The sequence below is a fragment of the Notamacropus eugenii genome, chromosome 1 (assembly GCF_028372415.1).
Source record: "Notamacropus eugenii isolate mMacEug1 chromosome 1, mMacEug1.pri_v2, whole genome shotgun sequence".
Taxonomy (NCBI): domain Eukaryota; kingdom Metazoa; phylum Chordata; class Mammalia; order Diprotodontia; family Macropodidae; genus Notamacropus; species Notamacropus eugenii.
The window spans coordinates 285,527,253-285,542,629 of NC_092872.1; the positions used below are offsets into that span (position 1 = coordinate 285,527,253).

The following is a 15,377-nucleotide window of genomic DNA, read 5'->3' on the forward strand; positions in this document are numbered from 1 at the left end:
ACCTTTATGAGTTCAAATCTGACCTTGGACCCTTACTAGCTGTGTGATCCTGGGCAAATCACTTAACTGTATTTGCCTCAGTTTGCTCATCTATAAAATAAGTTGGAGAAGGAAATGGCAAACCACTCCAGTATCTTTGCCAAGAAAATCCCAAATGGGGCCACAGACAGTCAGACATGACTGAATAATAACAACAAAGTAGGGGGCCAAGTGTCCAAAAATAATGAGTTCGTTGTTCCACCATTTAAGGCCCTGGTCCACATGTTCAGTCCTGGCAACATTGAGCAAACATGGTCTGCCAAGAGGGACAGTGCCTAGAGGAGGGCAGTTGTGATGTTAAAGAACCTCAAGTTCACACCATGAAGGAATTGACTGAGGAATTAGAGAATGCTTAGCCTACAGAAAACTTCAGTAACATGTACAAATTTTCTTAAAATATTTGATGGACTGGCATCGGGTAAGGGAGCAGTTGTTTTCTGCTTGGCCCCAGAAAGATGCAAAGAGCCAGGATCAGAGGAATCATGGAGAAGCGAACACAGTTCCCTACCAATGAGAATAGTTCCAAAGGGAAACACCCTACTTGGGGAATGGATGGGCTTCCTCTCTTTGCATGCCTTCAGAGACAGCCTGAACAAACATGTGTTGGATTTGTTATAGTGAGAATTCTGGGAGCATGGATTAGACTCTCTTATGTCCCTTCCAATCCTGAGATTTGGAGGAAATTCGTGGCATGCCTGGAGCACTTCTGGCATGAAGTTCACCAAGAACATGAGAAAAGAAGGTCATCAAGGACCAGGCTAAATCTTTCCTGGAAGTGGAGACCTTCACCATCCTCTGGAAATGTGGATATGTGCTGCTGAGAGGCAACAAATGGAAGGTCTGGGGGGTTGTGTCTTTGAGACCAAGATGAGGAGCACAGGTGAGCTCCCCTCCAGTCTAGGTTTGTGTAATACTAATGAGAGTTAAAGATCTTCCTCACCCATTAATGGGACTGTCCATTAAGGGAAACTTGATTAGGTGAGTTTGTTGTTATTGTTGTAAGGCCCACACCTTTTGTTAATTTCTAATGAGGTCCTGTCTCTGAAAAGCGTACATATACTTTGAGATGGGGTTTTGTTTTGGGGATTACTCACTGGAAGTATTTATTAGGCCGGAGGAGACTCTGTGAAGCCCCTAAGGAGCACCACCCCCCAGCTTTGAAAACCCAGATGTTGGTGCTTCTCTCTCTGCTAACTGTACATGTATGGTCAGACAGATGAATCTATCTGTTGATCTGTGATGTATGTATTGTTTATGGTCAGACAGTTGGAAACCCTATCTCTTGGTTTTTATTTCTCCATATTTTCTCTTGAAGTTCAAGGTGGTGACTTTTTCCTCTCAACTAAGTGAATGATATATGTGCCTGACTAAAGTATTTTGTTGACCTCTCAAAAGTTGCTTTCTTTTTAGAAAAGTCGATCAAAGAACCTGTACACAGGCCCTCCTGTGTATATTGGGGTCCTTGCTGATATTCTTTGGTAAAAGGTAAAGACTACAAGACAGGACTCTTTTTTAGGGCTATGATAGGATAATCAAAGAACCCTTTGAGAGCTGGGTCAAGGGATGGCTGACATGTTCTTCCATCCCCACTACCCTCCGGGACACAACCTCTCTTCTTGGGCCTCCAGTCTCCCTAATTGTCTTTCAACTTTGTTCTGCTCCAGTCTCTCCTGTTCACAGGAACTAAGTATAAAAGCATACACAGATTTCCTGTGGATTCAAAAGCAAAAAAGAAAAGAAAAAAAAATCAGATGCTTTCCTGCTTAACTGCACTGATTTTCAAGTTTTTCCCAGTGTTTGTCTCCCCAGACACCCACCTGACCTCTCTTGCTCTCCAAAATTCTCCCCATTGTGGCCCAAATGTCACCAACCACGTGAAGCTGTTTCAGGCCATGAAAATGTATTGCAAATAGATCAGGACTCTTACCCTCTGATCTTAACTCTTTCCCTCCCCTCAAGCATCTGTTGGTTTATCTAAATTCAAGGTCCCTTCCTTAGCAAAGGGCTTTGTTTGCTTGCCTGCTTCTTTTTTAGGATTATTTAATTTTTTTTTTCTTGGAGTGTCCCAAGAATGAAATGGTAACATACTTCTTGATGCTCAGTCCAATAAAAGAAGAAAAAAGCAAATCCTAGGTGTCCTTCACAGCACTTCCATTTTGTGTTCTCTCTTCTAAGGTCCCTCTCACAGTTTATATTCCATATTCCAATGACCCATCCAGGGCCCTCTCAGTACTAACATTCTATGTTCTGAGGTGCCTCCTAGCTCTGACATTTTCTATTCTACATGCTAGATCAGATCAAAGAATCTTTGTTCTAAGGGTGATCCATCCCTGCTATTGCATGTTCTAAGGTTGCCCCCACTCCCAGTTATGGCATCCTATGATCTGGATTCTAACATCCCTCCTCACTCCGAAGTTCTATGCTCTAAAGTCCCTTCAAATTCCGACATCCTGTTAACCTGGTTTTACTATAAGAAAATTATAAGAAATTTATAAGAAAGTAATTTATAAGTAAGTAATTATAAGTAATTTATAAATAAGAAAATTATAAGTAATATAAAATTACTATAAGAAAATTATAAGAAAATATATAACTAAATTTCAAGGACATTTGACACCAAGTCAGGAACAGCACAGTGTGATGAGTTGTACACCCATGAACTAAGTATATATTACAAGGTGAGATGTATTTACATTTGCTTTTATCAATAAACTTGGCTCCAATCAGGGTCACTAAAATATAATAATAATTATAATAATGTTTTAATATTTACAAAATGCTTGCTACATTTCATTATCTGATCCTCACAGTGTTTCTATTAGATAGTGGAAATGATTTTTATTCCCATTTCACAGATAAAGTAACTGAATCACAGTGAGGTGAAATGACTTGCCCAAAGTCAAAACAGTAGTATGTATTGGAGGTGGTATTGCAAATCAGCCATTTCATGGGCAGTCCCAACTCTACATTTTTGTCAGGTCCTTAGTCCCATCTTCATCCCTTAACCCATAAAATTAGATTAACTCTGATATCCTGCTAGTCCTAAATTCATGATCCTGTGATTATAGAAAGATCAAAAGGGTTTGAATATGGTAGAGCAGCCTAGGCATTAGCCAACTGACTGATCTAAGTACCTGAAGCTGTCTTGGTTCTTTGGATAATTTCTGCAGAAATGAGGGTAAGGAAAATGATTTTACATGGCATAAAACACCCAATTCTTTGACTCCATACACAATATCAAACCTCAGCCACCTTTTCAGAGGTATGCAAATGTTTATTTCCCTTCCTTTCTCTTCTCTTTCCTCCCCTTCCCTTCCTTTCCTTTCCCTCCCCTTTCCTTCCTTGCTGCTTCTTTCCCTTCTCTTTCTTCCTTTCCTTTCCTTTTCTCTTCTTTTATTTTTTCTTTCATTTTTCTATAGCTTTTATTGCAAATCTGGAGGTGGCCCTAGGCACCTAGGGAGCTCCAAGATTGCTGAAGGGTGTTTGATTCCTGAGACAGCATCATCTGATCACTGCCTCACTGAGAATGTAATATAACTTTGAGAGTGTTTGGATAAAACTCTCCAGTGTGATTCTGTCTTGATGCTGTGCTCCAGTTTTGCAATATTGCTCCTGAAGCTGAGATAGCCTGGCCAAAAAAAAGAGAATTGAAATATTATCCTATATGTGTATTTCCATGAAATACTAACAACATCCAAAATTCCTACCTCACCCAAGACTTGGTGGATTTTCCCTTGACTGCCTTTAGAGCTCTTGTTCAGCTTTTATAATGGGAAAATTTCTGTGAGCTCAGAAAATTCCTGTAGAGAAGAACTTCACTATGGAACAAGACACTGGTTTTAATCTTGCCCTCCCTGGGACTATGGAGAGCTAGCTTCCTTTGTAACTGTACCATATGAACCATTTGGAGGCAAAATGAAAACTCATTAAACATGATTTTGCAGTTCTTAATTTTGTCCTCCTTTGCTTGCAAGGTATCCAAGGAATCAGCTGGAATTTGAGGCCACAGGTGTGCTGGAGGACAGAGAGATTGGCAGAGCAGCTGGTGGAAGAATCTCATTCCAGCCAGGAGATTGAGGCTGTAGGCATTACAGTCACAATCATTTTTTCTCCAATCTGCAGGATATTTCCTCCCTCATTTTCTAGAATCTCCAAAATACATAGAATGATGCTACATTACATAAAGCAATACTTACAGTATTATTCCTTCACAAGGCAAGACAATGGTTTTTGTAGTCTTCACTACTTATCTTCATTTGTGCTAAAACAATCTGGTTCCCCTAATCTTACCATAGTCTGAAAAAGAGACAATAGATATATTTGGAATATTTCTAGATTCAAAGAGATGATGATAGAGGCAGAGACAGAGATACAGTTGGATCAAGATAGAAGTATAGTTATAAATATCAGTGATTTATGTCAGGTGAGGCATACACAGGAGGGTAAATGATTATCCAAGGTGTTTGTTTCCATCATGGAGGATGACTTTGCCAGAGGACAATCCAACAAGACTCCTTGGAGATTAGAAGATTCTGCTGTTGCTGATATTTGCAGATACCACTCTGATAATAACATAAACCTTCCAGTCACCCAGGTTGACAACATTGAAGTTATTCTTGAGTCTTCCTGTATCTCTATATGCCATAATCAATCAGTTGCCAAGTCTTGTTACCTTAATCTTACCATCATTTGTCCCCTTCTTTCCCTCACACACCCACAATATTTCTCATATGGGTTATTTTAATAGTCTCCTACAATGGACTCCCAGATTCCAGCCTTTCCTCTCTCTCCAATTCATTTTTTATGCAACTGCCAAAGTCATTTTCCTAGTAATTGAGGTTCACCATGTCACCCAACCATTCATAATCCTTCTATGGTACCCTGTAGATGAAACCTACAAATTTCTGACATCAACATATAAATCCTTTCACAATCTGTCATCAGCCTATTTTCTCAAAATTATTACACACACCTACCCTTTACTCACTCTGTCTTTCCATCAGAAGAGGCTACCTTTTTTTTTTTCTGAATTCAGTCCTCCATCTTCCACCATGGTGCTTTTGTACTGGCCAGTTCTGAAATGTTCTCCTTCCTCACTTTCAGAACTTCCAATCCCAAACTTCCAAGGCTCAACTCCTTTCAATTCTGTGTTGAGCTTGATGCACATGTTCATGCCATTTATGGATGAACTTGAAAGTAGATAATGTAGGTTAGAGTTCCAGCTTTGCCATTTCCTGTATGTGCAAACTTGGATACATATCTTTACTGCTCTTTTCACTTAAGACTTCTCAACTGCAAAACAATAAAAACATTATCATATACACAAAAAATATATACACACATACATTGTATTATTTCTTCCTAAAGCATGTCAAGATTTAGGTGGGGTCATATAAACAATTTGATGTGAGCCACTCACTTATCTAAGAAAAAATTAATCAAATTTCCAGTGTCTTGTCCAAGGTGTCATATGTAAAAATAACAGGGTGAGAATTTGAGCTCAGATGTTTGTTTCCAAATCCATTGCTCTTATTAATATCAGTTGAAGTTGTGTTCATGTGTGTTTGTATGTCTGCATTATTTTTATGTGTGCATTAATACAGAGAGATAGAGGAAGGAGGAGAGAAGTATTTATTAGGGACAGTATGTGTGAGGCACTGTGCTGAGTGCTTTACAAGTATCTCATTTGAGACCGAGAGAGAGGAGGAAGAAAAGGAAAGAGAGAGACAGACAGGGACAGAAAGACAGAGTCAGAGAGAGATAAAGGCAGAGATAGAGATAAACAGAGAAAGAAAAAGAAACAGCTAGAGATAGACGCTGAGTAACAGAGACAGAGAAAAGGGCTGCATGATGAAGTGGGAACAACCCTGGATCTTCAATCAGCAAGGCTTAATTCAACTGCTTGGAAGGTTTGGACTTTTCTACATTTCATCTCTACAGGGCCACAGTTTCCCTTTTATTTTATTTTATTTGGTAAAATGAGGAGGTTGAATTAGATTATCTCTAATATCACTAAAGGGCAGGAGTGTGGCATAGTAGATAGAGCACTGGCCTGGAATCAGGAAGACCTGAGTTCAAATCTGGGCTCAGATGCTTACTAGCTGTGTGATCCCAGGCAAGTCACTCCACCTTGTTTGCACAGTTTTCTCATCTGGAAATTGACCTGGAGAAGGAAATGGCAAACCACTCTAAGATCTTTGCCAAGAAAACCCTCAATGGGGTCATGAAGAGGTAGATATGACCCACTAACAACAATATACCTAAAATATCCCAACATCTAACTCTGCTTTCTTAGACTACTCTATATATAAGTTCACTATACCATGTATCCTCCAACAGTAAGTCATGAACTTTGGGCTGCCACCTAGTAAGGGCTGATAGATTCATTTTAATGTCTTTTACCACATTCTCCTCTGGTATCTTTTGGGTCTCAAAGCTCATGAATGTGAGATAATTGGTCTGGGAGAAAAATGCAGCCAAGGGCTATGGAACAGAGGGAAGAGATTGGTGCATACAGAGCCTGATCTCCCAACATGGCCTCCTTAGACCATTGTTTTAATCAATAATATACTAATGCATAGTTTTAAATGGAGACTTCTTTGTGAGATCTATTTTACACCAGTCACCCCAACCAATCACCATTGCCATCCAAGTGAGCAATCACTTACATATTGAGGGCAATCAGCTTAGGTGTCATGCTTGGGTCAGGAATTTTCTTTTGAGAGAGGCCATCACTGGCTATTGGGGGAGCCAGGAAGGTCCTGATGTGTCCCCGTGGTCATGTAAATCATCCCAACTTGTTCTTGAAAGATGTAATGATGACAATGTAGCTGTGCTTGGGAGCGGCAGAAATAGCAGGAAGGGGAAAACAGCAGGAAGGTGGAAGATTGTTCTTAGTGTCAAGAGGTCTAGAACAGCCTTCTTTGGTCCTAACACTGCCTTTCTGTCCCCTTTGTCACCTGCTTTTGTTGCTCAAAAACAATACCCTTTGATTCATTCTCTCTGCATCCATGTGTGATATGAGACTGTGCACCTGCCTGTTACCTAAAGTGTTTACGAGAAAAAAGTGAAATATAACTAACCATAAGCCAGGTCCTTTGTAAACCGTGAACCTTACGTCAGAAACCTGAATCAGAAATAGCAAAGACAAAAGTCTGACAGCTAATCTACTATTCATCAATGAAGCAGCTAACCCCACTCAAGAGTACATTAAAAAAAAAAAGGTGAATGAAAGTGACTGTAGAACACTGAAAACAAATAAAATAATTAAAAAATACTTATTGTTAAAAAAAAATGTGAGGCAGACAGACAGAAGCAGAGATAGAGAGACAGAGAAAGGGACAGAGACTGTTATTGGGGAAAAGTGATTCCCAACAATTATAAAATAGCATAAAATCTCCCAAATTGACTTCAACCAAGATCATTGCCTTTGGTTTTAAAGTGCTGACCTTTTCCACTATTCCTGATCTATTTCTTTATCTCAAGGTTGGCATTGAATTACATGAATGAGTGTTGGAAAAAAAAGAAAGATAGAGAACGGTTTCTCCATGTTTGAAAGCATCCGACAGATTAGCCCACTGGGTAAGGTCAGTTATTTTTTCAAAAGTTGCCTCAAGACTAATATTATTCTAAGCACAAGGGTTTGGTGAAGAGGCTGGGGTGGATGTTTGCAGAAGGAAGCAGAGCACTGACTTTGAAAGAATTCAGTTCAGTTCAATTCAACAAACAATCTTTAAGCTCCGATATGGGTAAGTTCTCTCCCCCTCATCTGTTCACAGCCTGTTTTAGCAAACTGACTTTGGTGGGGAGAAAGCCAAGGAGCAGGGAATGTAAATGAATGCCTAGCTAGTATCTGCTTGCAAGCAAGAGCTGTTCTTCTAGTCCATATTCTGGTACACTTGACCCTTTCCATTGCCTTTGAAAGCCCAATACTTGAGACTGGCAGACCTGGGACCACTTTATCTTAGCCCTTGGAGCAATGAACATGGCTGACGAGGCTGAGGTCCCAGGCCTGGCCCCCCCAAAATTCAGGAAGTTGACCTCAGTCATAGTGTCTTACCAGCCCACCAACAAAATTCGTAAGGGAACTAGATGAGTGAATGTGGATGGAACAGCACCAAGCAAGGCTATTTGGTAAATATCCAGGAGGCATCTCCACTTGAGTTTGATAATGCTGATTGTTATGAATGTGCAACATTCTCCATATGCTTCCAGTATCCCAGAGGGGCTAATAATTTATCTTGGATATCTAGCTGAGATGTTTCAGAAGAAGTTAGATTTCATACTGGGGTTAGAGAAACTGGAGAGGTTGACATAATACCCGATCTTTATGAGCAGAGCGCCTTATTCTCAAGAGAAAAGACTTGTCCACACAATCAAAGAATGTGACAAATAAAAGGGGCCAACAACTTCATTTTACCAAAGAAGAAATAATTCCAAAGAGCTGAAGTGACTTGCTTATTCATAATCACTCAGGTAGTAAGTGGCCAACTTCCATATGACTCAGTTTTTTCTTTTTTTTTTCAGATTTCTCTCATAATTTTTATTTATTTACTTTGTTTCCAGCATTCATTTACATAAAATTTTGAGTTCCAAATTTTCTCCCCATCTGTCCCTTCCCCTCACCCCAAAACACCTTTCATTTTTATTGTCCCTTCCACCACATTGCCCTACCTACTAACAACCCTCCCTTCCCTTATCCCTATCTTCTCTCTTGTACTGGAGGGCAAGATAAATTTCTCTACCCCATTCCCTGAATTTCTTATTTCCCAGTTGTACATAAAAACAATTCTTAACATTTGTTCCTAAAACTTTGAGTTCCAACTTCTCTTCCTTCCTCCCTCCCCACCCATCCCCAATGAGAAGGCAAGCAACTCAATATAGGCTATATATGTGTAGTTTTGCAAATGACTTCCATAATAGTTGTGTTGTGTAAGACTAACTGTATTTCCCTCCATCTTATCCTGTCTCCCCATTTCTTCTCTTCTCTCTTTTGACCTTGTCCCTCCCTAAGAGTGTTTACTTCTAATTGTTCTGTCCTCCCATTTGCCTTCCTTTCCATCATCCCCCCACACCCTGCTTATTCCCTTCTCCCCTACTTTCCTGTAGTGTAAGATAAGTTTTCATACCAAATTAAGATGCATGTTATTCCTTCCTTAAGCCAAATGTGATGAGAATAAGCTTCACTTTTTCCCTCTCACTTCCCCTCTTTTCCTCTCCATTGGAAAAGTTTTTTCTTGCCTCTTTCATGAGAGATAATTTGCCTCATTCCATTTCTCCCTTTCTCCTTCCAATATATTCCATTCTCACCTCTTAATTTTATTTTTATAGATATGATCCCTTCCTATTCAGCTCACCTTGTGCTCTCTGTCTGTCTGTCTGTCTGTCTCTCTCTCTCTCTCTCTATACACACACACACACACACACATATGTATATACATATATATATATATACACATATGGACATATCTGTGTGTGTGCTTGTGTTTGTGTGTGTGTGTGTGTGTGTGTATAATCCCTCCTACTACCCAGATATCAAGAAAAGTTTCAAGAGTTACAAATATTATCTTGACATGTAGGGATGTAAACAGTTTAACTTTAGTAAGTCCCTTGTGATTTCTCTTTCCTGTATACCTTTTTATGCTTCTCTTGATTCTTGTGTTTGAAAGATGAATTTTCTTTTCAGCCCTTGTCTTTTCACCATGAATATTTTAAAATCTTCTATTTCATTGAAAGACAATTTTTGCCCCTGAAGTGTTGCACTCAGTTTTGCTGGGTAAGTGATTCTTGGTTTTAATCCTATTTTATTTGACTTTTAGAATATCATATTCCATGCCCTTCAATCCCTTAATGTAGAAGTTGCTAAATCTTGTGTTATCCTGATTGTATTTCCACAACACTAGAATTGTTTCTTTCTAGCTACTTGCAATATTTTCTCCTTGACCTGGGAACTGTGGAATTTGGTTACAATATTACTAGGAGTTTCTCCTTTTGGATCTCTTTCAGGAGGTGATCAGTGGATTCTTTCAATATTTACTTTGTTCTGTGGTTCTAGAATATCTGGGCAGTTTTCTTTGATAATTTCATGAAAGATGATGTCTAGGTTCTTTTTTTTATCATGGCTTTCAGGTAGTCCATGAGCCAGGCAAGAGAGTAAACTCCTCTCCCTTGATGTGCAACCCTGGAGGAATTGAGAACTTACAGGTCCCTAGACTATGCTCTACTCTTTATTTTATTATTATTTTTATTTTTTTAATAGCAGCTCTTTTTTAAAAAATCTATTTATTTAACATTTAGCATTCATTTTCACAAAATTTTGGGATCCAAATTTTCTCCCCATTTCTCCCCTCCCCCCACCCGAAAAAAAACCGAGCATTCTAATTGCCTCTATCACCATTCTGCCCTCTCTTCTATCATCCCTCCCTTCCTTTGTCCCCATCTTCTCTTTTGTCCTGTAGGGCCAGATAACTTTCTATACCCCATTACCTGTATTTCTTATTTCCTAGTAGCAAGAACAGTACTTGACAGTTGTTTCTAATACTTTGAGTTCCAACTTCTCTTCATCCCTCCCTCTCCACCCATTCCCTTTCAAAGGCAAGCAATTCAATATAGGCCACATCTGTGTAGTTTTGCAAATGACTTCCATAATAGATGTGTTGTGTAAGACCAATTATATTTCCCTCCATCCTATCCTGCCTCCCATTTCTTCTATTCTCTCATTTGATCCTGTCCCTCCCCAAGAGTGTTGACTTCAAATTGCTCCCTCCTCCCACTGCCCTCAGTTCCATCATCCCCCCCACCCTGCTTATCCCCTTCTCCCCACTTTCCTGTATTGTAAGATAGGTTTTCATACCAAAATGAGTGTGCATTTTATTCCTTCCTTTAGTCGAATGTGATGAGAGTAAACTTCATGTTTTTCTCTCACCTCCCTTCTTTTTCCCTCAACTAAAAAGTCGTTTACTTGCCTCTTTTATGAGAGATAATTTGCTCCATTCCATTTCTCCCTTTCTCCTCTCAATATATTTCTCTCTTACCCCTTAATTTCATTTTTTTGAAATATGATCCCATCCTCTTCAATTCACTCTGTGCTCTCTGTCTGTGTGTGTGTGTGTGTCTGTGTGTGTGTGTGTGTGGGTATGTATGTAATCCCACCAACTACCCAGATACTGAAAAGTTTCAAGAGGTACAAATATTGTCTTTCCATGTAAGAATGTAAACAGTTCAACTTTAGTAAGTCGCTTATGACTTCTCTTTTCTGTTTACCTTTTCATGCTTCTCTTCATTCTTGTGTTTCAAAGTCAAATTTTCTTTTCAGCTCTGGTCTTTTCATCAAGAATGCTTGAAAGTCCTCAATTTCACTGAAAGACCATTTTTTCCCCTGAAGTATTATACTCAGTTTTGCTGGGTAGGTGATTCTTGGTTTTAGTCCTAGTTCCTTTGACTTCTGGAATATCATGTTCCATACCCTTCCATCCCTTAATGTAGAAGCTACTAGATCTTGTGTTATCCTGATTGTATTTCCACAGTACTTGAATTGTTTCTTTCTAGCTGTTTGCAATATTTTCTCCTCAACCAGTAAACTTTGGAATTTGGCCACAATGTTCCTAGGAGTTTCTCTTTTTGGATCTCTTTCAGGCAGGGATTAGTTGATTCTTTGAATACTTATTTTGCCCTCTGGTTCTAGAATATCAAGGCAGTTTTCCTTGATAATTTCATGAAAGATGATTTCTAGGCTCTTTTTTTGATCATGGCTTTCAAGTAGTCCCATAATTTTTAAGTTGTCTCTGCTGGATCTATTTTCTAGGTCAGTTGTTTTTCCAATGAGATATTCCACATTATCTTCCATTTTTTCATTCTTTTAGTTTTGTTTTGTGATTTCTTCATTTCTCATAAAATCATTAGCCTCCATCTTTTCCATTCTAATTTTGAAAGAACTATTTTCTTCAGTGAACTTTTGAACCTCCTTTTCCATTTCGCTAATTCTGCTTTTTAAAGGATTCTTCTCCTCATTGGCTTTTTGAACCTCTTTTGCCAATTGAGTTAGCCTATTTTTCAAGGTGTTATTTTCTTCAGCATTTTTTGGGTCTCCTTTAGTTAGGGGTTGACCTGCTTTTCATGCTTTTCTTGCATCTCTCTCATTTCTCTTCCCACTTTTTCCTCTACCTCTCTTATTTGATTTTCAAAATCCTTTTTGTCCTCTTCCATGGCCTGAGCCCATTGAGTATTTATTTTGGATGTTTGGGATACAGAAGCCTTGATTTCCATGTCTTTTCCTGATGATAAACATTGTTCTTCCTTATCTGAAAGGATGGGAGGAGATATCTCTTCACCAAGAAAGTAACCTTCTATGATCTTATTTTTTTTCCCCCTTTCTGGGCATTTTCCCAGCCAGTTACTTCACCTCTGAGTTTCTTCTCCACACCCACCTCACCTCTAGATCCACCCAGCTAGTGCTTGGGGTCTGAGATTCAAATGCTGCTTCCCAGCCTCAGGGTTTTAGCCGGGCGTGGGGCGGCTATTCAGTGTGAAATTAAGTTCAGGTGCTCAGGTGGGGGCAGGGCCACCAAACAGGGATCAGTTCCCTCAGGGGGTTTATGAGGAGACCTTCAACAGTGGATCCGAGCTCCTATCTGCTTTGGGAGCCCCTTCTGCTGCTGCCTCTGCTGCTGCCTCCCAAGGGGACCTGAGTTATGGGGACACTGCACTCCCCTCTCAATGAGCTGAAAGGACACTCTCACTGACCCTTGGCACCTGTGGGTGGAGGGACCTGTGTGGCTGCTGGAGATTCTGTTTCTGAAGCCTGCTCAGTTCTGCTCCTCTCAGTATCGCACAGCCAAAGCAGGGCTGGGCTCTGCTCTGGGTCTGGTGTGTGACGGACCTTTTGGGTCAGTTTTTCAGGTCTCTCTGGAACAGAAATCTCCTCTGCTCCATTGTTCTGTGGCTTCTGCTGCTCCAGAATTTGTTGGGAGTTATTCTTTACAGGTATTTTTTGGGCTGTGGGTTCGGAGCTAGCATATGTATATCTTTCTACTCTGCCATCTAGTATGCCCTATTCTTGACAAAGAACTCAAAAGTCAAGTTACTGGTTGGGAAAATGCCCAAAAAGGGGAAAAAATAAGACTGTAGAATGTTACTTCCTTGGTGAACAGGTACTCTCTCCTGTCCTTTCAAATGAGGAAGAACAATGTTTATCATCAGGGAAAGACATAAAAGTCAAGCCTTCTACATACAAAACCTCCAAACTAAATATGCAATCATCCCAGACCATGGAAGAACTCAAAAAGGATTTTGAAAATCAAGTAAGAGAGGTAGAGGAAAAATTGGGAAGAGAAATGAGAGCAATGCAAGAAAATCATGAAAAATGAGTCAATGGCTTGCTAAAGGAGACCGAAAAAAATGCTGAAGAAAATAATACCTTTAAAAATAGGCTAACTGAATTGGCAAAAGAGGTCCAAAAAGTCAACAAGGAGAAGAAAGCTTTAAAAAGTAGAATTAGGGCTCTGGGAGGAGGAGGCATTGGGGGCAGAATCTCCAGTTGTGGAATCCACAGTCCCAGTAGCAATGGGTCCACAGATCCCTCAACTCACAAGCTCCAAAAGTCAGTGATGGGATTTTTTCAGCTGGCTGGGAAGGGAGAAGGGCCTTTCCATAGCTCTAGCCTCAGGTAGTAGCCCACAGGGGCCACATTGGGCAGGCAGCAGCAGTTCCCACAACAGCTGTACAGCTGCCTGCATCCATTGTTGTATCGTAAAAACCCCTGGGGGTGCTGAGGAGCTGAATAGTACCTCAGCCCTGTGTAAAGGCCCTGAGGGAACTGATCTTTATGTCACACTGAATGGCAGCCCTGCCCTTCCAGCTTATCTGAAAATCAGCCCCCAGTGCTAACTTGGCAGAACTGGAGGCCAGGTGGCTGTGGAGAGGTAACTGCTAAGATTCTGGGCACAAAAATCTCTTCCTGATCCCAAACCAGTGTACAGGCTTGATTGTGCCACCTTAGAGGAACTGAGATCTTACAGATTCCCAGAGTACACCCTACTCTTGACAAAAGACCCAAAAATCAAGTAACTGGTTGGGAAAATGCCCAAAAAAGTGAAAAAAAAATAAGACAATAGAAGGTTACTTTCTTGGTGAACAGATATCTTCTCCCATCCTTTCACATGAGGAAGAACAATGCTTACCATCAGGGAAAGACATAAACGTCAAGGCTTCTGTATCCCAGACATCCAAAATAAATATTCAATGGGCTCAGGCCGTGGAAGAGCTCAAAAAGGATTTTGAAAATCAAGTTAAGAGAGGTGGAGGAAAAACTGGGTAAAGAAATGAGAGATGCAAGAAAAGCATGAAGAGCAGGTCAACACCTTACTAAAGGAGACCCAAAAAATGCTGAAGAAAATAACACCTTGAAAAATAGGCTAACTCAAGTGGCAAAAGAGGTTCAAAAAGGCAATGAGGAGAAGAATACTTTAAAAAGCAGAATTAGTCAAATGGAAAAGGAGATTCAAAAGCTCACTGAAGAAAATAGTTCTTTCAAAATTAGAATGGAACAGATGGAGGCTAATGATTTTATGACAAATGAAGAAATCACAAAACAAAACTAAAAGAATGAAAAAATGGAAGATAATGTGGAATATCTCATTGGAAAAACAACTGACCTAGAAAATAGATTCAGGAGAGATAATTTAAAAATTATGGGACTACCTGAAAGCCATGATCAAAAAAAGAGCCTAGAAATCATCTTTCATGAAATTATCAAGGAAAACTGCCTTGATATTCTAGAACCAGAGGGCAAAATAAGTGTTCAAGGAATCCACTGATCACCACCTGAAAGAGATCCAAAAAGAGAAAGCCCAAGGAACATTATGGCCAAATTTCAGAGTTCCCTGGTCAAGGAGAAAATATTGCAAGCAGCTAGAAAGAAACAATTCAAGAACTGTGGACATACAATCAGGATAACACAAGATCTAGCAGCTTCTACATTAAGGGATTGAAGGGCATGGAATATGATATTCCAGAAGTCAAAAGAACTAGGACTAAAACCATGAATCACCTACCCAGCAAAATTGAGTGTAATACTTCAAGGGAAAAAATGGTCTTTCAATGAAATTGAGGACTTTCAAGCATTCTTGATGAAAAGACCAGAGCTGAAAAGAAAATTTGACTTTGAAACACAAGAATGAAGAGAAACATGAAAAGGTTAACAGCAAAGAGAAGTCATAAGGGACTTACTAAAGTTGAACTGTTTACATTCCTACATAGAAATACAATATTTGTAACTCTTGAAACTTTTCATTATCTGGATAGTGGGTGGAATTACACACATACACACACACACACACACA

The 15,377-nt window shown here is 39.7% G+C and overlaps 1 long non-coding RNA gene across 2 annotated transcripts in view; it reads right to left on the reverse strand.

The window, feature by feature from the left end:
- Positions 1–2,669: 2,669 nt before the first annotated feature.
- Positions 2,670–15,377, reverse strand: part of LOC140517634 (uncharacterized) — a 72,028-nt gene continuing 59,320 nt past the window's right edge. For both annotated transcript variants that reach the window (XR_011971660.1, XR_011971661.1), the window contains exons 5-6: positions 5,016–5,331; positions 2,670–4,335 (exon numbers count right to left, since the gene is read on the reverse strand). This is a non-coding gene — a long non-coding RNA (uncharacterized lncRNA). The remainder of the gene's footprint in view (positions 4,336–5,015; positions 5,332–15,377) is intronic.